The sequence below is a fragment of the Gossypium arboreum genome, unplaced genomic scaffold (assembly GCF_025698485.1).
Source record: "Gossypium arboreum isolate Shixiya-1 unplaced genomic scaffold, ASM2569848v2 Contig00169, whole genome shotgun sequence".
Lineage (NCBI taxonomy): Eukaryota > Viridiplantae > Streptophyta > Magnoliopsida > Malvales > Malvaceae > Gossypium > Gossypium arboreum.
The window spans coordinates 1-23,274 of record NW_026440298.1 but is presented as its reverse complement, the minus strand read 5'-3'; the positions used below and the strand labels follow the sequence as shown (position 1 = coordinate 23,274).

The 23,274-nt window shown below is 39.7% G+C and overlaps 38 pseudogenes; all 38 read right to left on the bottom strand.

The window, feature by feature from the left end:
• Window positions 1-4,647: 4,647 nt before the first annotated feature.
• Window positions 4,648-4,759, bottom strand: LOC128288165 (5S ribosomal RNA; annotated as a pseudogene).
• Window positions 4,760-4,929: 170 nt separating this feature from the next.
• On the bottom strand, window positions 4,930-5,042 carry LOC128288235 (5S ribosomal RNA; annotated as a pseudogene).
• Window positions 5,043-5,212: 170 nt separating this feature from the next.
• Window positions 5,213-5,325, bottom strand: LOC128288255 (5S ribosomal RNA; annotated as a pseudogene).
• Window positions 5,326-6,339: 1,014 nt separating this feature from the next.
• On the bottom strand, window positions 6,340-6,452 carry LOC128288234 (5S ribosomal RNA; annotated as a pseudogene).
• A 169-nt stretch (window positions 6,453-6,621) lies between these two features.
• On the bottom strand, window positions 6,622-6,733 carry LOC128288164 (5S ribosomal RNA; annotated as a pseudogene).
• A 171-nt stretch (window positions 6,734-6,904) lies between these two features.
• LOC128288233 (5S ribosomal RNA) lies at window positions 6,905-7,017 on the bottom strand (annotated as a pseudogene).
• A 168-nt stretch (window positions 7,018-7,185) lies between these two features.
• Window positions 7,186-7,298, bottom strand: LOC128288186 (5S ribosomal RNA; annotated as a pseudogene).
• Window positions 7,299-7,469: 171 nt separating this feature from the next.
• On the bottom strand, window positions 7,470-7,581 carry LOC128288162 (5S ribosomal RNA; annotated as a pseudogene).
• Window positions 7,582-8,311: 730 nt separating this feature from the next.
• Window positions 8,312-8,423, bottom strand: LOC128288161 (5S ribosomal RNA; annotated as a pseudogene).
• Window positions 8,424-8,594: 171 nt separating this feature from the next.
• On the bottom strand, window positions 8,595-8,707 carry LOC128288232 (5S ribosomal RNA; annotated as a pseudogene).
• Window positions 8,708-8,877: 170 nt separating this feature from the next.
• On the bottom strand, window positions 8,878-8,989 carry LOC128288204 (5S ribosomal RNA; annotated as a pseudogene).
• A 171-nt stretch (window positions 8,990-9,160) lies between these two features.
• Window positions 9,161-9,272, bottom strand: LOC128288245 (5S ribosomal RNA; annotated as a pseudogene).
• Window positions 9,273-9,442: 170 nt separating this feature from the next.
• On the bottom strand, window positions 9,443-9,555 carry LOC128288231 (5S ribosomal RNA; annotated as a pseudogene).
• A 452-nt stretch (window positions 9,556-10,007) lies between these two features.
• Window positions 10,008-10,117, bottom strand: LOC128288253 (5S ribosomal RNA; annotated as a pseudogene).
• Window positions 10,118-11,129: 1,012 nt separating this feature from the next.
• LOC128288184 (5S ribosomal RNA) lies at window positions 11,130-11,242 on the bottom strand (annotated as a pseudogene).
• Window positions 11,243-11,693: 451 nt separating this feature from the next.
• Window positions 11,694-11,803, bottom strand: LOC128288251 (5S ribosomal RNA; annotated as a pseudogene).
• Window positions 11,804-11,974: 171 nt separating this feature from the next.
• On the bottom strand, window positions 11,975-12,086 carry LOC128288244 (5S ribosomal RNA; annotated as a pseudogene).
• Window positions 12,087-12,256: 170 nt separating this feature from the next.
• On the bottom strand, window positions 12,257-12,369 carry LOC128288229 (5S ribosomal RNA; annotated as a pseudogene).
• A 731-nt stretch (window positions 12,370-13,100) lies between these two features.
• LOC128288243 (5S ribosomal RNA) lies at window positions 13,101-13,212 on the bottom strand (annotated as a pseudogene).
• A 169-nt stretch (window positions 13,213-13,381) lies between these two features.
• LOC128288228 (5S ribosomal RNA) lies at window positions 13,382-13,494 on the bottom strand (annotated as a pseudogene).
• Window positions 13,495-14,228: 734 nt separating this feature from the next.
• LOC128288250 (5S ribosomal RNA) lies at window positions 14,229-14,338 on the bottom strand (annotated as a pseudogene).
• A 171-nt stretch (window positions 14,339-14,509) lies between these two features.
• On the bottom strand, window positions 14,510-14,622 carry LOC128288183 (5S ribosomal RNA; annotated as a pseudogene).
• A 170-nt stretch (window positions 14,623-14,792) lies between these two features.
• Window positions 14,793-14,905, bottom strand: LOC128288227 (5S ribosomal RNA; annotated as a pseudogene).
• Window positions 14,906-15,075: 170 nt separating this feature from the next.
• LOC128288249 (5S ribosomal RNA) lies at window positions 15,076-15,185 on the bottom strand (annotated as a pseudogene).
• A 168-nt stretch (window positions 15,186-15,353) lies between these two features.
• On the bottom strand, window positions 15,354-15,466 carry LOC128288182 (5S ribosomal RNA; annotated as a pseudogene).
• Window positions 15,467-15,635: 169 nt separating this feature from the next.
• LOC128288226 (5S ribosomal RNA) lies at window positions 15,636-15,748 on the bottom strand (annotated as a pseudogene).
• A 738-nt stretch (window positions 15,749-16,486) lies between these two features.
• Window positions 16,487-16,599, bottom strand: LOC128288225 (5S ribosomal RNA; annotated as a pseudogene).
• A 468-nt stretch (window positions 16,600-17,067) lies between these two features.
• On the bottom strand, window positions 17,068-17,180 carry LOC128288181 (5S ribosomal RNA; annotated as a pseudogene).
• Window positions 17,181-17,349: 169 nt separating this feature from the next.
• Window positions 17,350-17,462, bottom strand: LOC128288223 (5S ribosomal RNA; annotated as a pseudogene).
• A 171-nt stretch (window positions 17,463-17,633) lies between these two features.
• Window positions 17,634-17,746, bottom strand: LOC128288217 (5S ribosomal RNA; annotated as a pseudogene).
• A 170-nt stretch (window positions 17,747-17,916) lies between these two features.
• LOC128288203 (5S ribosomal RNA) lies at window positions 17,917-18,028 on the bottom strand (annotated as a pseudogene).
• A 170-nt stretch (window positions 18,029-18,198) lies between these two features.
• Window positions 18,199-18,311, bottom strand: LOC128288222 (5S ribosomal RNA; annotated as a pseudogene).
• A 1,569-nt stretch (window positions 18,312-19,880) lies between these two features.
• LOC128288254 (5S ribosomal RNA) lies at window positions 19,881-19,993 on the bottom strand (annotated as a pseudogene).
• A 170-nt stretch (window positions 19,994-20,163) lies between these two features.
• On the bottom strand, window positions 20,164-20,276 carry LOC128288221 (5S ribosomal RNA; annotated as a pseudogene).
• Window positions 20,277-21,290: 1,014 nt separating this feature from the next.
• LOC128288180 (5S ribosomal RNA) lies at window positions 21,291-21,403 on the bottom strand (annotated as a pseudogene).
• A 449-nt stretch (window positions 21,404-21,852) lies between these two features.
• Window positions 21,853-21,964, bottom strand: LOC128288210 (5S ribosomal RNA; annotated as a pseudogene).
• A 451-nt stretch (window positions 21,965-22,415) lies between these two features.
• Window positions 22,416-22,528, bottom strand: LOC128288179 (5S ribosomal RNA; annotated as a pseudogene).
• A 171-nt stretch (window positions 22,529-22,699) lies between these two features.
• On the bottom strand, window positions 22,700-22,812 carry LOC128288220 (5S ribosomal RNA; annotated as a pseudogene).
• Between the last annotated feature and the right edge of the window lie 462 nt (window positions 22,813-23,274).

Below are 23,274 nucleotides of genomic sequence, written 5' to 3'. Positions count from 1 at the left end.
TTTCACATATCTCCGGCGGTCATAGAAGATATTATCGGCACTCCTTTTAAATTAGTAGACTCGACTCGGACTACCTCATTATTTGCACTCCTCAAATCAATGGTTTTCCTTTTGCGATCCACCATCGCATCATGCACGGTCACCAATCCATACCAAGAATAGCATCGAATTCATCAAATGGTAGAAGTATCGATCGGTAGGAAAACAGATTCTCGAATTATTAGGGGCATCTCTTGCACACTTTATCAACGAGTACGTATTGACCCAAAGGGTTTGACACTCGAATTACGAACTCGAGAGACTCAACAGTAGAGTCTTATCGGATGCTAAGGTTTCACATACATATGAATGAGTAGAGCTGTGGTCAATCAATGCAATCACACTAGTATCAAAGAGAGTGAAAGTACCGGTGATAACGTCGGGGAGGATGCCTCCTCTCGATGCGCGGATAGCATATGCTCTAGCAGAGCACGTGTCTCGGATCGAACAACCGTATCGAGACCCTCTCTCGATTACCACCCCTACCTCCCCGAAATCCTCGGGGTCTACCTCTAGCCGTCGTCCCACTAGATCTTGCACCTTGCATCTTATTCTTCTCATCTAGCTCTGCAATCTCTAATGAAGTGGTCCTTCAACCGCATCCATAACGAGCCCTATTAATGCAGACTTACCCCAACATTCACCTATGTGTCGCCTTCCACATTGGGGGCATTCGGGCTTTTCTTGATGATTATTGCCCACACTAGCTACCGAAATAGCTCGTGAGTCCATCGATGGTCGTGCTCTAATGGAAATCCCGCGATCGCCTCGACTTATTTGTGTCCTCTCTCGAACTTCTTTACAACCAAAAATGGAGCCTTGTCCGTCGATCTTTACGATAATCTCTAGCTTCAAATTCAGCCTTCCTCTTCTCCCTTCCGAGCTCTTCCGCCTTGCGTGCTCGCTCAACTAGTGTTACAAATTCTTTTATCTCCAAAATACCAACCAAGAGCTTTAACTCTTCATTCAATCCTCTTCAAATCTTTTGCACATAGCAACCTCATCAGCCACACACTCCGAGCATACCGACTAAGTCTTACGAACTCATGTTCAGATTCGATATGAATCATACGACCTTGCTTGAGCTCCAAGAATTCCTTACGCTTTTGATCGATGAACCGTTGACTAATGTATTTCTTTTGAAATTCCGTTTGGAAGAAATCCCAAGTAACTTGTTCCTTTGGGACTATGGAAATTAAGGTCCTCCACCAATAGTAGGCTAAGTCTCGCAACAAGGATATAGCACACTTAAGACATTCATCGGGTGTGCATGACAGTTCATCAAACACTCTAATGGTGTTATCAAGCCAGAACTCGGCCCTTTCGGCATCATCAAGAACTATGGCCTTAAACTCCTCGCCCCACGCTTCCTAATCAAGTCCACAGTGGTTTACTCAAATCACAGGATCAAGAATCGATGGCATTACGGGCTCTTGGGGTGGATTATTTAAATTTGGGAATGGTTGGACAGCCGGATTGGTTCGGGCATATTATGCGACCCACTCATTCATCATGGTGAAGAAGGCTTGTTTTGCCCCTTCATCTTGATTATTCGCAGATGACTGAGGCTCAACAGGTGGTGTCCCTTGCGCAGGAGCAGCCGCTACACTTTCAACGTCATCCGCCAAAGGTCTCTCTACCCCGGGTTCCATTTGCTAATCAAAACAAAAATCTCAACCGTCAGAAGTCATCACATTTTTAAGCACTAACACATTGGCATGTATAGCTAGACTCACACGCGCTACGGTAGTCCTAGAACCGACTAAACCATAGCTCTGATACCAATAAAATTGTAACACCCTGTTCCCGATACCGTCGCCAGAGTCGGACACGAGGGTTCTCGCACCAACTCTCATGTGTCACATGACTATTTTTCACATTTCCATCCAAATGGCAAACTGCGTCCCTATCACCTTAAAAATCATATCTCGAGTTCCAGAACTCGAAAACCAGTTCCGTAAATTTTCCCCGAATTTAGACTCATATATCCATCCGTGGATTTATTTTTAAAATTTTTGGTCAGACCAATTGGTACAGTTTATTAGTTAAAGTCACTCCTGTTTCGGGGTTCGACTACACTGACCTTTGCGTATTATGACCTGGATATCATCTCGTACAGAGCTCCAATGCTCATGTCGTTTGTTTCTAATGAAACTAGACTCAAAGGAGAATCTATGCATATAAGGCATGACTTCTAATTGTTTCTGGATAATTTATGGTAAATTTTCAAAGTCGAAACATAGAATCCAGAAACCGTTCTGGCCCTGTCTCACGAAATCTTGAATATCTCTTAAAATACAGCTCATATGGTCGTTTTGTTTCATCCATATGAAAATAGACCCATCAAGCTTCGAGTATGTAATTTTTTTTTAGCAATTAATTCCACTTCTACTATTTTTAGTGATTTTTCGATCTCATATCACTGCTGCTGTCCGCAATAGCCATCTGCAGAGACTATGCCAATTTCATGAATCCTTCCTTAGCCTTACTAATCATCCATCATACATGACACAAATTATAGCCACCTTATCAAAATTTAAGGTTTCTAAGACTCGTGGCTATAGGTTCTAGCATCCCACTCAAACGACCACATAGGCCATTTTCACATGGCTTAAAGTTTACAACCCAAAATTTAACAAAACAAAATAGCCCATACATGCCAAATGTTCTCCTAAGTTGACTAAGAAGACAATACCAAAATTGCTCACGGTGTGATGACTTCGTTGATTCGTTCGAGCACCCAAAAGGAGACGAGTCCAAGAAACCTAAAATGGGTGACAAGAAAACACCGAGTGAGTTTATAACTCAAGAAGTCATAAGCATTCCACAACCATCCATTAATAAAATTATCATAAAATGAAATAATGAAACAAGGCCAAGTGTTCCAAATGCATACCGAACTATACCATAGTTCCTTAGACCTTCGGATCAATCTCATACCAAGTCATACATTTACATTTCATATACTATTCAATAGGATATTTGAAGCAATTTCCATACATCATTTCATTTCCGCAACAATCATGCAATCAAATGAACTTTCATCTATTCCACGAAACCTTATTTACGGGAATGCAATTGAAATCATCACATAGATTTAAATCTTACCAACTCCACCCCGAGCATGAACATAGCATCTATTAGCCATGAACTCAAGGTGCTTACTCTTTCCTCTGTCCATACTCATCTCGATAAAGTCACACCTCCATATAAATATTCAATCGGAGATATGTGTAGAGTTCGCACACATAGTGCTTAATACTCAATCACGCACACTTAGTGCCATGTGATTCAAGCCCGCACACATAGTGCCATATAGTCCAAACTCGCACACTTAGTGCCATACATTACAAGCTCGCACACTCAATGCCAATCTCAATCACCGTACACATCTATTTCTCGCACACTTAGTGCCAAGCAAACTTCCTACACATTTCACTATCTCTTTTACGCTCAACAATATCATCTTTTCATACACATACATTTGTACATATTTCATCTCATTAAACACAATTGCATAGATATTACAATCATTTAAGCAATATCAAATATATGCTTAATGACTTACCTTGTATTGGGTAAAATGGTTCCAACTCGCTACTCGATGTTCTTTCCTTTGCCTTTGCTTGATTCTCCACCTCTAGCTTCTTGAGCTTAATCAATAAATTAACTAGTTTAACCGTCTTGCCACATATTTATACATGACATCAACTATACTATCATCATTAATTCATCAAATCACAAAATTTTATCTCATGAACATTTAACACTTAACATTTACCCCATCTAGGCCGACTTTGCTAGCACACAAGCCTTTGGCCGAATGTCCTTGACCTATAGTCACCCAAAATTTCTTTGTTCTTTAAAATTCATCCAAGACCACATTCGGCACCTCCAACTAATAATTTAGATACTCTCAAGCTCATTCACAAGTACTATTATATATCACATTAAGCATTAATTATTTTGCAACATGGATTCTATAGCATGGCCGAATACTAATGAGATATTAAAAAATAGAAAAAATCTAATGAGATATAAAATTGAGGGTGCAACACGAGGACTTCCTGTGAGGTCACCCATCCTAGTACTACTCGCCAAGCACGCTTAATCATGAGTTCGATGGGATCCGCATTAGTGCCGGTATGATCGCACTGCCAATTCTTGCGATTCTATTTATATAAAGGCTACCCCGATCGCGCTTGAGCCTCAATTTGAATTTAAATACCACCAAATAACGCTTTCGAGTGATTTATTCCAGAATAACTAATTAGTTAAACGATGAGATATTAAAAAATAGAAAAAATCTAATGAGATATAAAATTGAGGGTGCAACACGAGGACTTCCTGTGAGGTCACCCATCCTAGTACTACTCTCGCCAAGCACGCTTAATCATGAGTTCGATGGGATCCGCATTAGTGCCGGTATGATCGCACTGCCAATTCTTGCGATTCTATTTATATAAAGGCTACCCCGATCGCGCTTGAGCCTCAATTTGAATTTAAATACCACCAAATAACGCTTTCGAGTGATTTATTCCAGAATAACTAATTAGTTAAACGATGAGATATTAAAAAATAGAAAAAATCTAATGAGATATAAAATTGAGGGTGCAACACGAGGACTTCCTGTGAGGTCACCCATCCTAGTACTACTCGCCCAAGCACGCTTAATCATGAGTTCGATGGGATCCGCATTAGTGCCGGTATGATCGCACCCGCCAATTCTTGCGATTCTATTTATATAAAGGCTACCCCGATCGCGCTTGAGCCTCAATTTGAATTTAAATACGACCAAATAACGCTTTCGAGTGATTTATTCCAGAATAACTAATTAGTTAAACGATGAGATATTAAAAAATAGAAAAAATCTAATGAGATATAAAATTGAGGGTGCAACACGAGGACTTCCTGTGAGGTCACCCATCCTAGTACTACTCTCGCCAAGCACGCTTAATCATGAGTTCGATGGGATCCGCATTAGTGCCGGTATGATCGCACCTGCCAATTCTTGCGATTCTATTTATATAAAGGCTACCCCGATCGCGCTTGAGCCTCGAATTTGAATTTAAATACCACCAAATAACGCTTCGAGTGATTTATTCCAGAATAACTAATTAGTTAAACGATGAGATATTAAAAAATAGAAAAAATCTAATGAGATATAAAATTGAGGGTGCAACACGAGGACTTCCTGTGAGGTCACCCATCCTAGTACTACTCGCGCCAAGCACGCTTAATCATGAGTTCGATGGGATCCGCATTAGTGCCGGTATGATCGCACCTGCCAATTCTTATGATTCTATTTATATAAAGGCTACCCCGATCGCGCTTGAGCCTCAATTTGAATTTAAATACCACCAAATAACGCTTTCGAGTGATTTATTCCAGAATAACTAATTAGTTAAACGATGAGATATTAAAAAATAGAAAAAATCTAATGAGATATAAAATTGAGGGTGCAACACGAGGACTTCCTGAGGTCACCCATCCTAGTACTACTCTCGCCAAGCACGCTTAATCATGAGTTCGATGGGATCCGCATTAGTGCCGGTATGATCGCACCCGCCAATTCTTGCGATTCTATTTATATAAAGGCTACCCCGATCGCGCTTGAGCCTCAATTTGAATTTAAATACGACCAAATAACGCTTTCGAGTGATTTATTCCAGAATAACTAATTAGTTAAACGATGAGATATTAAAAAATAGAAAAAATCTAATGAGATATAAAATTGAGGGTGCAACACGAGGACTTCCTGTGAGGTCACCCATCCTAGTACTACTCGCCAAGCACGCTTAATCATGAGTTCGATGGGATCCGCATTAGTGTGCGGTATGATCGCACCCACCAATTCTTGCGATTCTATTTATATAAAGGCTACCCCGATCGCGCTTGAGCCTCGAATTTGAATTTAAATACCACCAAATAACGCTTTCGAGTGATTTATTCCAAATAACTAATTAGTTAAACGATGAGATATTAAAAAATAGAAAAAATCTAATGAGATATAAAATTGAGGGTGCAACACGAGGACTTCCTGAGGTCACCCATCCTAGTACTACTCTCGCCAAGCACGCTTAATCATGAGTTCGATGGGATCCGCATTAGTGCCGGTATGATCGCACCCGCCAATTCTTGCGATTCTATTTATATAAAGGCTACCCCGATCGCGCTTGAGCCTCAATTTGAATTTAAATACCACCAAATAACGCTTTCGAGTGATTTATTCCAGAATAACTAATTAGTTAAACGATGAGATATTAAAAAATAGAAAAAATCTAATGAGATATAAAATTGAGGGTGCAACACGAGGACTTCCTGTGAGGTCACCCATCCTAGTACTACTCTCGCCAAGCACGCTTAATCATGAGTTCGATGGGATCCGCATTAGTGCCGGTATGATCGCACCTGCCAATTCTTGCGATTCTATTTATATAAAGGCTACCCCGATCGCGCTTGAGCCTCAATTTGAATTTAAATACGACCAAATAACGCTTCGAGTGATTTATTCCAGAATAACTAATTAGTTAAACGATGAGATATTAAAAAATAGAAAAAATCTAATGAGATATAAAATTGAGGGTGCAACACGAGGACTTCCTGTGAGGTCACCCATCCTAGTACTACTCGCCCAAGCACGCTTAATCATGAGTTCGATGGGATCCGCATTAGTGCCGGTATGATCGCACCCACCAATTCTTATGATTCTATTTATATAAAGGCTACCCCGATCGCGCTTGAGCCTCGAATTTGAATTTAAATACCACCAAATAACGCTTTCGAGTGATTTATTCCAGAATAACTAATTAGTTAAACGATGAGATATTAAAAAATAGAAAAAATCTAATGAGATATAAAATTGAGGGTGCAACACGAGGACTTCCTGTGAGGTCACCCATCCTAGTACTACTCTCGCCAAGCACGCTTAATCATGAGTTCGATGGGATCCGCATTAGTGCCGGTATGATCGCACCTGCCAATTCTTATGATTCTATTTATATAAAGGCTACCCCGATCGCGCTTGAGCCTCAATTTGAATTTAAATACCACCAAATAACGCTTCGAGTGATTTATTCCAAATAACTAATTAGTTAAACGATGAGATATTAAAAAATAGAAAAAATCTAATGAGATATAAAATTGAGGGTGCAACACGAGGACTTCCTGTGAGGTCACCCATCCTAGTACTACTCTCGCCAAGCACGCTTAATCATGAGTTCGATGGGATCCGCATTAGTGCCGGTATGATCGCACCCACCAATTCTTGCGATTCTATTTATATAAAGGCTACCCCGATCGCGCTTGAGCCTCAATTTGAATTTAAATACCACCAAATAACGCTTTCGAGTGATTTATTCCAGAATAACTAATTAGTTAAACGATGAGATATTAAAAAATAGAAAAAAATCTAATGAGATATAAAATTGAGGGTGCAACACGAGGACTTCCTGTGAGGTCACCCATCCTAGTACTACTCGCCCAAGCACGCTTAATCATGAGTTCGATGGGATCCGCATTAGTGCCGGTATGATCGCACCCAATTCTTGCGATTCTATTTATATAAAGGCTACCCCGATCGCGCTTGAGCCTCAATTTGAATTTAAATACCACCAAATAACGCTTTCGAGTGATTTATTCCAGAATAACTAATTAGTTAAACGATGAGATATTAAAAAATAGAAAAAATCTAATGAGATATAAAATTGAGGGTGCAACACGAGGACTTCCTGTGAGGTCACCCATCCTAGTACTACTCTCGCCAAGCACGCTTAATCATGAGTTCGATGGGATCCGCATTAGTGCCGGTATGATCGCACTGCCAATTCTTGCGATTCTATTTATATAAAGGCTACCCCGATCGCGCTTGAGCCTCAATTTGAATTTAAATACCACCAAATAACGCTTTCGAGTGATTTATTCCAGAATAACTAATTAGTTAAACGATGAGATATTAAAAAATAGAAAAAATCTAATGAGATATAAAATTGAGGGTGCAACACGAGGACTTCCTGAGGTCACCCATCCTAGTACTACTCTCGCCAAGCACGCTTAATCATGAGTTCGATGGGATCCGCATTAGTGCCGGTATGATCGCACCTGCCAATTCTTGCGATTCTATTTATATAAAGGCTACCCCGATCGCGCTTGAGCCTCAATTTGAATTTAAATACCACCAAATAACGCTTTCGAGTGATTTATTCCAGAATAACTAATTAGTTAAACGATGAGATATTAAAAAATAGAAAAAATCTAATGAGATATAAAATTGAGGGTGCAACACGAGGACTTCCTGTGAGGTCACCCATCCTAGTACTACTCGCCCAAGCACGCTTAATCATGAGTTCGATGGGATCCGCATTAGTGCCGGTATGATCGCACCCGCCAATTCTTAAGATTCTATTTATATAAAGGCTACCCCGATCGCGCTTGAGCCTCGAATTTGAATTTAAATACGACCAAATAACGCTTTCGAGTGATTTATTCCAGAATAACTAATTAGTTAAACGATGAGATATTAAAAAATAGAAAAAATCTAATGAGATATAAAATTGAGGGTGCAACACGAGGACTTCCTGTGAGGTCACCCATCCTAGTACTACTCTCGCCAAGCACGCTTAATCATGAGTTCGATGGGATCCGCATTAGTGCCGGTATGATCGCACCTGCCAATTCTTGCGATTCTATTTATATAAAGGCTACCCCGATCGCGCTTGAGCCTCAATTTGAATTTAAATACCACCAAATAACGCTTTCGAGTGATTTATTCCAGAATAACTAATTAGTTAAACGATGAGATATTAAAAAATAGAAAAAATCTAATGAGATATAAAATTGAGGGTGCAACACGAGGACTTCCTGTGAGGTCACCCATCCTAGTACTACTCGCCCAAGCACGCTTAATCATGAGTTCGATGGGATCCGCATTAGTGCCGGTATGATCGCACCTGCCAATTCTTAAGATTCTATTTATATAAAGGCTACCCCGATCGCGCTTGAGCCTCGAATTTGAATTTAAATACCACCAAATAACGCTTTCGAGTGATTTATTCCAGAATAACTAATTAGTTAAACGATGAGATATTAAAAAATAGAAAAAATCTAATGAGATATAAAATTGAGGGTGCAACACGAGGACTTCCTGTGAGGTCACCCATCCTAGTACTACTCTCCCAAGCACGCTTAATCATGAGTTCGATGGGATCCGCATTAGTGCCGGTATGATCGCACCCGCCAATTCTTGCGATTCTATTTATATAAAGGCTACCCCGATCGCGCTTGAGCCTCAATTTGAATTTAAATACCACCAAATAACGCTTTCGAGTGATTTATTCCAGAATAACTAATTAGTTAAACGATGAGATATTAAAAAATAGAAAAAATCTAATGAGATATAAAATTGAGGGTGCAACACGAGGACTTCCTGTGAGGTCACCCATCCTAGTACTACTCTCGCCAAGCACGCTTAATCATGAGTTCGATGGGATCCGCATTAGTGCCGGTATGATCGCACCTGCCAATTCTTGCGATTCTATTTATATAAAGGCTACCCCGATCGCGCTTGAGCCTCAATTTGAATTTAAATACGACCAAATAACGCTTTCGAGTGATTTATTCCAGAATAACTAATTAGTTAAACGATGAGATATTAAAAAATAGAAAAAATCTAATGAGATATAAAATTGAGGGTGCAACACGAGGACTTCCTGTGAGGTCACCCATCCTAGTACTACTCTCCCAAGCACGCTTAATCATGAGTTCGATGGGATCCGCATTAGTGCCGGTATGATCGCACCTGCCAATTCTTGCGATTCTATTTATATAAAGGCTACCCCGATCGCGCTTGAGCCTCAATTTGAATTTAAATACCACCAAATAACGCTTTCGAGTGATTTATTCCAGAATAACTAATTAGTTAAACGATGAGATATTAAAAAATAGAAAAAATCTAATGAGATATAAAATTGAGGGTGCAACACGAGGACTTCCTGAGGTCACCCATCCTAGTACTACTCGCCCAAGCACGCTTAATCATGAGTTCGATGGGATCCGCATTAGTGCCGGTATGATCGCACCCACCAATTCTTGCGATTCTATTTATATAAAGGCTACCCCGATCGCGCTTGAGCCTCGAATTTGAATTTAAATACGACCAAATAACGCTTTCGAGTGATTTATTCCAGAATAACTAATTAGTTAAACGATGAGATATTAAAAAATAGAAAAAATCTAATGAGATATAAAATTGAGGGTGCAACACGAGGACTTCCTGAGGTCACCCATCCTAGTACTACTCTCGCCAAGCACGCTTAATCATGAGTTCGATGGGATCCGCATTAGTGCCGGTATGATCGCACCCACCAATTCTTGCGATTCTATTTATATAAAGGCTACCCCGATCGCGCTTGAGCCTCAATTTGAATTTAAATACCACCAAATAACGCTTTCGAGTGATTTATTCCAGAATAACTAATTAGTTAAACGATGAGATATTAAAAAATAGAAAAAATCTAATGAGATATAAAATTGAGGGTGCAACACGAGGACTTCCTGAGGTCACCCATCCTAGTACTACTCGCCAAGCACGCTTAATCATGAGTTCGATGGGATCCGCATTAGTGCCGGTATGATCGCACCTGCCAATTCTTGCGATTCTATTTATATAAAGGCTACCCCGATCGCGCTTGAGCCTCAATTTGAATTTAAATACCACCAAATAACGCTTTCGAGTGATTTATTCCGAAATAACTAATTAGTTAAACGATGAGATATTAAAAAATAGAAAAAATCTAATGAGATATAAAATTGAGGGTGCAACACGAGGACTTCCTGTGAGGTCACCCATCCTAGTACTACTCGCCAAGCACGCTTAATCATGAGTTCGATGGGATCCGCATTAGTGCCGGTATGATCGCACCCGCCAATTCTTGCGATTCTATTTATATAAAGGCTACCCCGATCGCGCTTGAGCCTCAATTTGAATTTAAATACCACCAAATAACGCTTTCGAGTGATTTATTCCAGAATAACTAATTAGTTAAACGATGAGATATTAAAAAATAGAAAAAATCTAATGAGATATAAAATTGAGGGTGCAACACGAGGACTTCCTGTGAGGTCACCCATCCTAGTACTACTCTCGCCAAGCACGCTTAATCATGAGTTCGATGGGATCCGCATTAGTGCCGGTATGATCGCACCCGCCAATTCTTGCGATTCTATTTATATAAAGGCTACCCCGATCGCGCTTGAGCCTCAATTTGAATTTAAATACGACCAAATAACGCTTTCGAGTGATTTATTCCAGAATAACTAATTAGTTAAACGATGAGATATTAAAAAATAGAAAAAATCTAATGAGATATAAAATTGAGGGTGCAACACGAGGACTTCCTGTGAGGTCACCCATCCTAGTACTACTCGCCAAGCACGCTTAATCATGAGTTCGATGGGATCCGCATTAGTGCCGGTATGATCGCACCTGCCAATTCTTGCGATTCTATTTATATAAAGGCTACCCCGATCGCGCTTGAGCCTCAATTTGAATTTAAATACCACCAAATAACGCTTTCGAGTGATTTATTCCAGAATAACTAATTAGTTAAACGATGAGATATTAAAAAATAGAAAAAATCTAATGAGATATAAAATTGAGGGTGCAACACGAGGACTTCCTGAGGTCACCCATCCTAGTACTACTCGCCCAAGCACGCTTAATCATGAGTTCGATGGGATCCGCATTAGTGCCGGTATGATCGCACCCACCAATTCTTGCGATTCTATTTATATAAAGGCTACCCCGATCGCGCTTGAGCCTCGAATTTGAATTTAAATACCACCAAATAACGCTTTCGAGTGATTTATTCCAGAATAACTAATTAGTTAAACGATGAGATATTAAAAAATAGAAAAAATCTAATGAGATATAAAATTGAGGGTGCAACACGAGGACTTCCTGTGAGGTCACCCATCCTAGTACTACTCTCCCAAGCACGCTTAATCATGAGTTCGATGGGATCCGCATTAGTGCCGGTATGATCGCACCCGCCAATTCTTGCGATTCTATTTATATAAAGGCTACCCCGATCGCGCTTGAGCCTCAATTTGAATTTAAATACCACCAAATAACGCTTTCGAGTGATTTATTCCAGAATAACTAATTAGTTAAACGATGAGATATTAAAAAATAGAAAAAATCTAATGAGATATAAAATTGAGGGTGCAACACGAGGACTTCCTGTGAGGTCACCCATCCTAGTACTACTCTCGCCAAGCACGCTTAATCATGAGTTCGATGGGATCCGCATTAGTGCCGGTATGATCGCACCTGGCCAATTCTTGCGATTCTATTTATATAAAGGCTACCCCGATCGCGCTTGAGCCTCAATTTGAATTTAAATACGACCAAATAACGCTTTCGAGTGATTTATTCCAGAATAACTAATTAGTTAAACGATGAGATATTAAAAAATAGAAAAAATCTAATGAGATATAAAATTGAGGGTGCAACACGAGGACTTCCTGTGAGGTCACCCATCCTAGTACTACTCGCCAAGCACGCTTAATCATGAGTTCGATGGGATCCGCATTAGTGCCGGTATGATCGCACCCGCCAATTCTTGCGATTCTATTTATATAAAGGCTACCCCGATCGCGCTTGAGCCTCTAATTTGAATTTAAATACCACCAAATAACGCTTTCGAGTGATTTATTCCAGAATAACTAATTAGTTAAACGATGAGATATTAAAAAATAGAAAAAATCTAATGAGATATAAAATTGAGGGTGCAACACGAGGACTTCCTGAGGTCACCCATCCTAGTACTACTCTCGCCAAGCACGCTTAATCATGAGTTCGATGGGATCCGCATTAGTGCCGGTATGATCGCACCCAAATTCTTGCGATTCTATTTATATAAAGGCTACCCCGATCGCGCTTGAGCCTCAATTTGAATTTAAATACCACCAAATAACGCTTCGAGTGATTTATTCCGAAATAACTAATTAGTTAAACGATGAGATATTAAAAAATAGAAAAAATCTAATGAGATATAAAATTGAGGGTGCAACACGAGGACTTCCTGTGAGGTCACCCATCCTAGTACTACTCTCCCAAGCACGCTTAATCATGAGTTCGATGGGATCCGCATTAGTGCCGGTATGATCGCACCCGCCAATTCTTGCGATTCTATTTATATAAAGGCTACCCCGATCGCGCTTGAGCCTCAATTTGAATTTAAATACGACCAAATAACGCTTCGAGTGATTTATTCCAGAATAACTAATTAGTTAAACGATGAGATATTAAAAAATAGAAAAAATCTAATGAGATATAAAATTGAGGGTGCAACACGAGGACTTCCTGTGAGGTCACCCATCCTAGTACTACTCTCGCCAAGCACGCTTAATCATGAGTTCGATGGGATCCGCATTAGTGCCGGTATGATCGCACCTGCCAATTCTTGCGATTCTATTTATATAAAGGCTACCCCGATCGCGCTTGAGCCTCTAATTTGAATTTAAATACCACCAAATAACGCTTTCGAGTGATTTATTCCAGAATAACTAATTAGTTAAACGATGAGATATTAAAAAATAGAAAAAATCTAATGAGATATAAAATTGAGGGTGCAACACGAGGACTTCCTGTGAGGTCACCCATCCTAGTACTACTCTCCCAAGCACGCTTAATCATGAGTTCGATGGGATCCGCATTAGTGCCGGTATGATCGCACCTGCCAATTCTTAAGATTCTATTTATATAAAGGCTACCCCGATCGCGCTTGAGCCTCAATTTGAATTTAAATACCACCAAATAACGCTTTCGAGTGATTTATTCCAGAATAACTAATTAGTTAAACGATGAGATATTAAAAAATAGAAAAAATCTAATGAGATATAAAATTGAGGGTGCAACACGAGGACTTCCTGAGGTCACCCATCCTAGTACTACTCTCCCAAGCACGCTTAATCATGAGTTCGATGGGATCCGCATTAGTGCCGGTATGATCGCACTCCACCAATTCTTGCGATTCTATTTATATAAAGGCTACCCCGATCGCGCTTGAGCCTCAATTTGAATTTAAATACCACCAAATAACGCTTTCGAGTGATTTATTCCAGAATAACTAATTAGTTAAACGATGAGATATTAAAAAATAGAAAAAATCTAATGAGATATAAAATTGAGGGTGCAACACGAGGACTTCCTGAGGTCACCCATCCTAGTACTACTCGCCCAAGCACGCTTAATCATGAGTTCGATGGGATCCGCATTAGTGCCGGTATGATCGCACCCGCCAATTCTTGCGATTTCTATTTATATAAAGGCTACCCCGATCGCGCTTGAGCCTCAATTTGAATTTAAATACCACCAAATAACGCTTTCGAGTGATTTATTCCAGAATAACTAATTAGTTAAACGATGAGATATTAAAAAATAGAAAAAATCTAATGAGATATAAAATTGAGGGTGCAACACGAGGACTTCCTGTGAGGTCACCCATCCTAGTACTACTCTCGCCAAGCACGCTTAATCATGAGTTCGATGGGATCCGCATTAGTGCCGGTATGATCGCACCCACCAATTCTTGCGATTCTATTTATATAAAGGCTACCCCGATCGCGCTTGAGCCTCGAATTTGAATTTAAATACCACCAAATAACGCTTCGAGTGATTTATTCCAGAATAACTAATTAGTTAAACGATGAGATATTAAAAAATAGAAAAAATCTAATGAGATATAAAATTGAGGGTGCAACACGAGGACTTCCTGTGAGGTCACCCATCCTAGTACTACTCTCGCCAAGCACGCTTAATCATGAGTTCGATGGGATCCGCATTAGTGCCGGTATGATCGCACCTGCCAATTCTTGCGATTCTATTTATATAAAGGCTACCCCGATCGCGCTTGAGCCTCAATTTGAATTTAAATACCACCAAATAACGCTTTCGAGTGATTTATTCCGAAATAACTAATTAGTTAAACGATGAGATATTAAAAAATAGAAAAAATCTAATGAGATATAAAATTGAGGGTGCAACACGAGGACTTCCTGAGGTCACCCATCCTAGTACTACTCGCCCAAGCACGCTTAATCATGAGTTCGATGGGATCCGCATTAGTGCCGGTATGATCGCACCCGCCAATTCTGCGATTCTATTTATATAAAGGCTACCCCGATCGCGCTTGAGCCTCAATTTGAATTTAAATACGACCAAATAACGCTTCGAGTGATTTATTCCAGAATAACTAATTAGTTAAACGATGAGATATTAAAAAATAGAAAAAATCTAATGAGATATAAAATTGAGGGTGCAACACGAGGACTTCCTGTGAGGTCACCCATCCTAGTACTACTCTCGCCAAGCACGCTTAATCATGAGTTCGATGGGATCCGCATTAGTGCCGGTATGATCGCACCCGCCAATTCTTAAGATTCTATTTATATAAAGGCTACCCCGATCGCGCTTGAGCCTCAATTTGAATTTAAATACCACCAAATAACGCTTTCGAGTGATTTATTCCAAATAACTAATTAGTTAAACGATGAGATATTAAAAAATAGAAAAAATCTAATGAGATATAAAATTGAGGGTGCAACACGAGGACTTCCTGTGAGGTCACCCATCCTAGTACTACTCTCGCCAAGCACGCTTAATCATGAGTTCGATGGGATCCGCATTAGTGCCGGTATGATCGCACCTGCCAATTCTTGCGATTCTATTTATATAAAGGCTACCCCGATCGCGCTTGAGCCTCAATTTGAATTTAAATACCACCAAATAACGCTTTCGAGTGATTTATTCCAGAATAACTAATTAGTTAAACGATGAGATATTAAAAAATAGAAAAAATCTAATGAGATATAAAATTGAGGGTGCAACACGAGGACTTCCTGTGAGGTCACCCATCCTAGTACTACTCTCGCCAAGCAAGCACGCTTAATCATGAGTTCGATGGGATCCGCATTAGTGCCGGTATGATCGCACCTGCCAATTCTTGCGATTCTATTTATATAAAGGCTACCCCGATCGCGCTTGAGCCTCAATTTGAATTTAAATACCACCAAATAACGCTTTCGAGTGATTTATTCCAGAATAACTAATTAGTTAAACGATGAGATATTAAAAAATAGAAAAAATCTAATGAGATATAAAATTGAGGGTGCAACACGAGGACTTCCTGAGGTCACCCATCCTAGTACTACTCTCGCCAAGCACGCTTAATCATGAGTTCGATGGGATCCGCATTAGTGCCGGTATGATCGCACCCGCCAATTCTTGCGATTCTATTTATATAAAGGCTACCCCGATCGCGCTTGAGCCTCAATTTGAATTTAAATACCACCAAATAACGCTTTCGAGTGATTTATTCCAGAATAACTAATTAGTTAAACGATGAGATATTAAAAAATAGAAAAAATCTAATGAGATATAAAATTGAGGGTGCAACACGAGGACTTCCTGTGAGGTCACCCATCCTAGTACTACTCTCGCCAAGCACGCTTAATCATGAGTTCGATGGGATCCGCATTAGTGCCGGTATGATCGCACCTGCCAATTCTTGCGATTCTATTTATATAAAGGCTACCCCGATCGCGCTTGAGCCTCAATTTGAATTTAAATACCACCAAATAACGCTTTCGAGTGATTTATTCCGAAATAACTAATTAGTTAAACGATGAGATATTAAAAAATAGAAAAAATCTAATGAGATATAAAATTGAGGGTGCAACACGAGGATTCCTAGGTCACCCATCCTAGTACTACTCTCCAAGCACGCTTAATCATGAGTTCGATGGGATCCGCATTAGTGCGCGGTATGATCGCACGCTTTCGAGTGCCAATTCTTGAGATATAAAATTGATTCTATTTATATAAAGGCTACCCCGATCGCGCTTGAGCCTCGAATTTGAATTTAAATACGACCAAATAACGCTTTCGAGTGATTTATTCCAGAATAACTAATTAGTTAAACGATGAGATATTAAAAAATAGAAAAAATCTAATGAGATATAAAATTGAGGGTGCAACACGAGGACTTCCTGTGAGGTCACCCATCCTAGTACTACTCTCGCCAAGCACGCTTAATCATGAGTTCGATGGGATCCGCATTAGTGCCGGTATGATCGCACCCACCAATTCTTGCGATTCTATTTATATAAAGGCTACCCCGATCGCGCTTGAGCCTCAATTTGAATTTAAATACCACCAAATAACGCTTCGAGTGATTTATTCCAGAATAACTAATTAGTTAAACGATGAGATATTAAAAAATAGAAAAAATCTAATGAGATATAAAATTGAGGGTGCAACACGAGGACTTCCTGTGAGGTCACCCATCCTAGTACTACTCTCGCCAAGCACGCTTAATCATGAGTTCGATGGGATCCGCATTAGTGCCGGTATGATCGCACCTGCCAATTCTTGCGATTCTATTTATATAAAGGCTACCCCGATCGCGCTTGAGCCTCGAATTTGAATTTAAATACGACCAAATAACGCTTTCGAGTGATTTATTCCAGAATAACTAATTAGTTAAACGATGAGATATTAAAAAATAGAAAAAATCTAATGAGATATAAAATTGAGGGTGCAACACGAGGACTTCCTGTGAGGTCACCCATCCTAGTACTACTCTCGCCAAGCACGCTTAATCATGAGTTCGATGGGATCCGCATTAGTGCCGGTATGATCGCACTCACCAATTCTTGCGATTCTATTTATATAAAGGCTACCCCGATCGCGCTTGAGCCTCAATTTGAATTTAAATACCACCAAATAACGCTTTCGAGTGATTTATTCCAGAATAACTAATTAGTTAAACGATGAGATATTAAAAAATAGAAAAAATCTAATGAGATATAAAATTGAGGGTGCAACACGAGGACTTCCTGTGAGGTCACCCATCCTAGTACTACTCGCCCAAGCACGCTTAATCATGAGTTCGATGGGATCCGCATTAGTGCCGGTATGATCGCACCTGCCAATTCTTGCGATTCTATTTATATAAAGGCTACCCCGATCGCGCTTGAGCCTCAATTTGAATTTAAATACCACCAAATAACGCTTTCGAGTGATTTATTCCAGAATAACTAATTAGTTAAACGATGAGATATTAAAAAATAGAAAAAATCTAATGAGATATAAAATTGAGGGTGCAACACGAGGACTTCCTGTGAGGTCACCCATCCTAGTACTACTCTCGCCAAGCACGCTTAATCATGAGTTCGATGGGATCCGCATTAGTGCCGGTATGATCGCACCTGCCAATTCTTGCGATTCTATTTATATAAAGGCTACCCCGATCGCGCTTGAGCCTCAATTTGAATTTAAATACCACCAAATAACGCTTTCGAGTGATTTATTCCAGAATAACTAATTAGTTAAACGATGAGATATTAAAAAATAGAAAAAATCTAATGAGATATAAAATTGAGGGTGCAACACGAGGACTTCCTGTGAGGTCACCCATCCTAGTACTACTCGCCAAGCACGCTTAATCATGAGTTCGATGGGATCCGCATTAGTGCCGGTATGATCGCACCTGCCAATTCTTGCGATTCTATTTATATAAAGGCTACCCCGATCGCGCTTGAGCCTCAATTTGAATTTAAATACGACCAAATAACGCTTTCGAGTGATTTATTCCAGAATAACTAATTAGTTAAACGATGAGATATTAAAAAATAGAAAAAATCTAATGAGATATAAAATTGAGGGTGCAACACGAGGACTTCCTGTGAGGTCACCCATCCTAGTACTACTCGCCAAGCACGCTTAATCATGAGTTCGATGGGATCCGCATTAGTGCCGGTATGATCGCACCCGCCAATTCTTAAGATTCTATTTATATAAAGGCTACCCCGATCGCGCTTGAGCCTCAATTTGAATTTAAATACCACCAAATAACGCTTCGAGTGATTTATTCCAGAATAACTAATTAGTTAAACGATGAGATATTAAAAAATAGAAAAAATCTAATGAGATATAAAATTGAGGGTGCAACACGAGGACTTCCTGAGGTCACCCATCCTAGTACTACTCTCCCAAGCACGCTTAATCATGAGTTCGATGGGATCCGCATTAGTGCCGGTATGATCGCACCCACCAATTCTTGCGATTCTATTTATATAAAGGCTACCCCGATCGCGCTTGAGCCTCAATTTGAATTTAAATACCACCAAATAACGCTTCGAGTGATTTATTCCAGAATAACTAATTAGTTAAACGATGAGATATTAAAAAATAGAAAAAATCTAATGAGATATAAAATTGAGGGTGCAACACGAGGACTTCCTGAGGTCACCCATCCTAGTACTACTCTCGCCAAGCACGCTTAATCATGAGTTCGATGGGATCCGCATTAGTGCCGGTATGATCGCACCCGCCAATTCTTGCGATTCTATTTATATAAAGGCTACCCCGATCGCGCTTGAGCCTCGAATTTGAATTTAAATACCACCAAATAACGCTTTCGAGTGATTTATTCCAAATAACTAATTAGTTAAACGATGAGATATTAAAAAATAGAAAAAATCTAATGAGATATAAAATTGAGGGTGCAACACGAGGACTTCCTGAGGTCACCCATCCTAGTACTACTCGCCAAGCACGCTTAATCATGAGTTCGATGGGATCCGCATTAGTGCCGGTATGATCGCACCCGCCAATTCTTGCGATTCTATTTATATAAAGGCTACCCCGATCGCGCTTGAGCCTCAATTTGAATTTAAATACCACCAAATAACGCTTCGAGTGATTTATTCCAGAATAACTAATTAGTTAAACGATGAGATATTAAAAAATAGAAAAAATCTAATGAGATATAAAATTGAGGGTGCAACACGAGGACTTCCTGTGAGGTCACCCATCCTAGTACTACTCGCGCCAAGCACGCTTAATCATGAGTTCGATGGGATCCGCATTAGTGCCGGTATGATCGCACCTGCCAATTCTTGCGATTCTATTTATATAAAGGCTACCCCGATCGCGCTTGAGCCTCAATTTGAATTTAAATACGACCAAATAACGCTTTCGAGTGATTTATTCCAGAATAACTAATTAGTTAAACGATGAGATATTAAAAAATAGAAAAAATCTAATGAGATATAAAATTGAGGGTGCAACACGAGGACTTCCTGTGAGGTCACCCATCCTAGTACTACTCTCGCCAAGCACGCTTAATCATGAGTTCGATGGGATCCGCATTAGTGCCGGTATGATCGCACCTGCCAATTCTTGCGATTCTATTTATATAAAGGCTACCCCGATCGCGCTTGAGCCTCGAATTTGAATTTAAATACGACCAAATAACGCTTCGAGTGATTTATTCCAGAATAACTAATTAGTTAAACGATGAGATATTAAAAAATAGAAAAAATCTAATGAGATATAAAATTGAGGGTGCAACACGAGGACTTCCTGTGAGGTCACCCATCCTAGTACTACTCTCCCAAGCACGCTTAATCATGAGTTCGATGGGATCCGCATTAGTGCCGGTATGATCGCACCACCAATTCTTGCGATTCTATTTATATAAAGGCTACCCCGATCGCGCTTGAGCCTCAATTTGAATTTAAATACCACCAAATAACGCTTTCGAGTGATTTATTCCAGAATAACTAATTAGTTAAACGATGAGATATTAAAAAATAGAAAAAATCTAATGAGATATAAAATTGAGGGTGCAACACGAGGACTTCCTGAGGTCACCCATCCTAGTACTACTCTCGCCAAGCACGCTTAATCATGAGTTCGATGGGATCCGCATTAGTGCCGGTATGATCGCACTCCACCAATTCTTATGATTCTATTTATATAAAGGCTACCCCGATCGCGCTTGAGCCTCAATTTGAATTTAAATACCACCAAATAACGCTTTCGAGTGATTTATTCCAGAATAACTAATTAGTTAAACGATGAGATATTAAAAAATAGAAAAAAATCTAATGAGATATAAAATTGAGGGTGCAACACGAGGACTTCCTGAGGTCACCCATCCTAGTACTACTCTCGCCAAGCACGCTTAATCATGAGTTCGATGGGATCCGCATTAGTGCCGGTATGATCGCACCTGCCAATTCTTAAGATTCTATTTATATAAAGGCTACCCCGATCGCGCTTGAGCCTCAATTTGAATTTAAATACCACCAAATAACGCTTCGAGTGATTTATTCCAGAATAACTAATTAGTTAAACGATGAGATATTAAAAAATAGAAAAAATCTAATGAGATATAAAATTGAGGGTGCAACACGAGGACTTCCTGTGAGGTCACCCATCCTAGTACTACTCTCGCCAAGCACGCTTAATCATGAGTTCGATGGGATCCGCATTAGTGCCGGTATGATCGCACCCGCCAATTCTTATGATTCTATTTATATAAAGGCTACCCCGATCGCGCTTGAGCCTCAATTTGAATTTAAATACGACCAAATAACGCTTCGAGTGATTTATTCCAGAATAACTAATTAGTTAAACGATGAGATATTAAAAAATAGAAAAAATCTAATGAGATATAAAATTGAGGGTGCAACACGAGGACTTCCTGAGGTCACCCATCCTAGTACTACTCGCCCAAGCACGCTTAATCATGAGTTCGATGGGATCCGCATTAGTGCCGGTATGATCGCACTGGCCAATTCTTGCGATTCTATTTATATAAAGGCTACCCCGATCGCGCTTGAGCCTCAATTTGAATTTAAATACCACCAAATAACGCTTTCGAGTGATTTATTCCAGAATAACTAATTAGTTAAACGATGAGATATTAAAAAATAGAAAAAATCTAATGAGATATAAAATTGAGGGTGCAACACGAGGACTTCCTGTGAGGTCACCCATCCTAGTACTACTCTCGCCAAGCACGCTTAATCATGAGTTCGATGGGATCCGCATTAGTGCCGTATGATCGCACCCGCCAATTCTAAGATTCTATTTATATAAAGGCTACCCCGATCGCGCTTGAGCCTCAATTTGAATTTAAATACGACCAAATAACGCTTTCGAGTGATTTATTCCAGAATAACTAATTAGTTAAACGATGAGATATTAAAAAATAGAAAAAATCTAATGAGATATAAAATTGAGGGTGCAACACGAGGACTTCCTGTGAGGTCACCCATCCTAGTACTACTCTCCCAAGCACGCTTAATCATGAGTTCGATGGGATCCGCATTAGTGCCGGTATGATCGCACCTGCCAATTCTTGCGATTCTATTTATATAAAGGCTACCCCGATCGCGCTTGAGCCTCAATTTGAATTTAAATACCACCAAATAACGCTTTCGAGTGATTTATTCCAGAATAACTAATTAGTTAAACGATGAGATATTAAAAAATAGAAAAAATCTAATGAGATATAAAATTGAGGGTGCAACACGAGGACTTCCTGTGAGGTCACCCATCCTAGTACTACTCTCGCCAAGCACGCTTAATCATGAGTTCGATGGGATCCGCATTAGTGCCGGTATGATCGCACCCACCAATTCTTGCGATTCTATTTATATAAAGGCTACCCCGATCGCGCTTGAGCCTCGAATTTGAATTTAAATACCACCAAATAACGCTTTCGAGTGATTTATTCCAGAATAACTAATTAGTTAAACGATGAGATATTAAAAAATAGAAAAAATCTAATGAGATATAAAATTGAGGGTGCAACACGAGGACTTCCTGTGAGGTCACCCATCCTAGTACTACTCTCGCCAAGCACGCTTAATCATGAGTTCGATGGGATCCGCATTAGTGCCGGTATGATCGCACCTGCCAATTCTTGCGATTCTATTTATATAAAGGCTACCCCGATCGCGCTTGAGCCTCAATTTGAATTTAAATACGACCAAATAACGCTTTCGAGTGATTTATTCCAGAATAACTAATTAGTTAAACGATGAGATATTAAAAAATAGAAAAAATCTAATGAGATATAAAATTGAGGGTGCAACACGAGGACTTCCTGAGGTCACCCATCCTAGTACTACTCTCGCCAAGCACGCTTAATCATGAGTTCGATGGGATCCGCATTAGTGCCGGTATGATCGCACTCCGCCAATTCTTATGATTCTATTTATATAAAGGCTACCCCGATCGCGCTTGAGCCTCAATTTGAATTTAAATACCACCAAATAACGCTTTCGAGTGATTTATTCCGTAAATAACTAATTAGTTAAACGATGAGATATTAAAAAATAGAAAAAATCTAATGAGATATAAAATTGAGGGTGCAA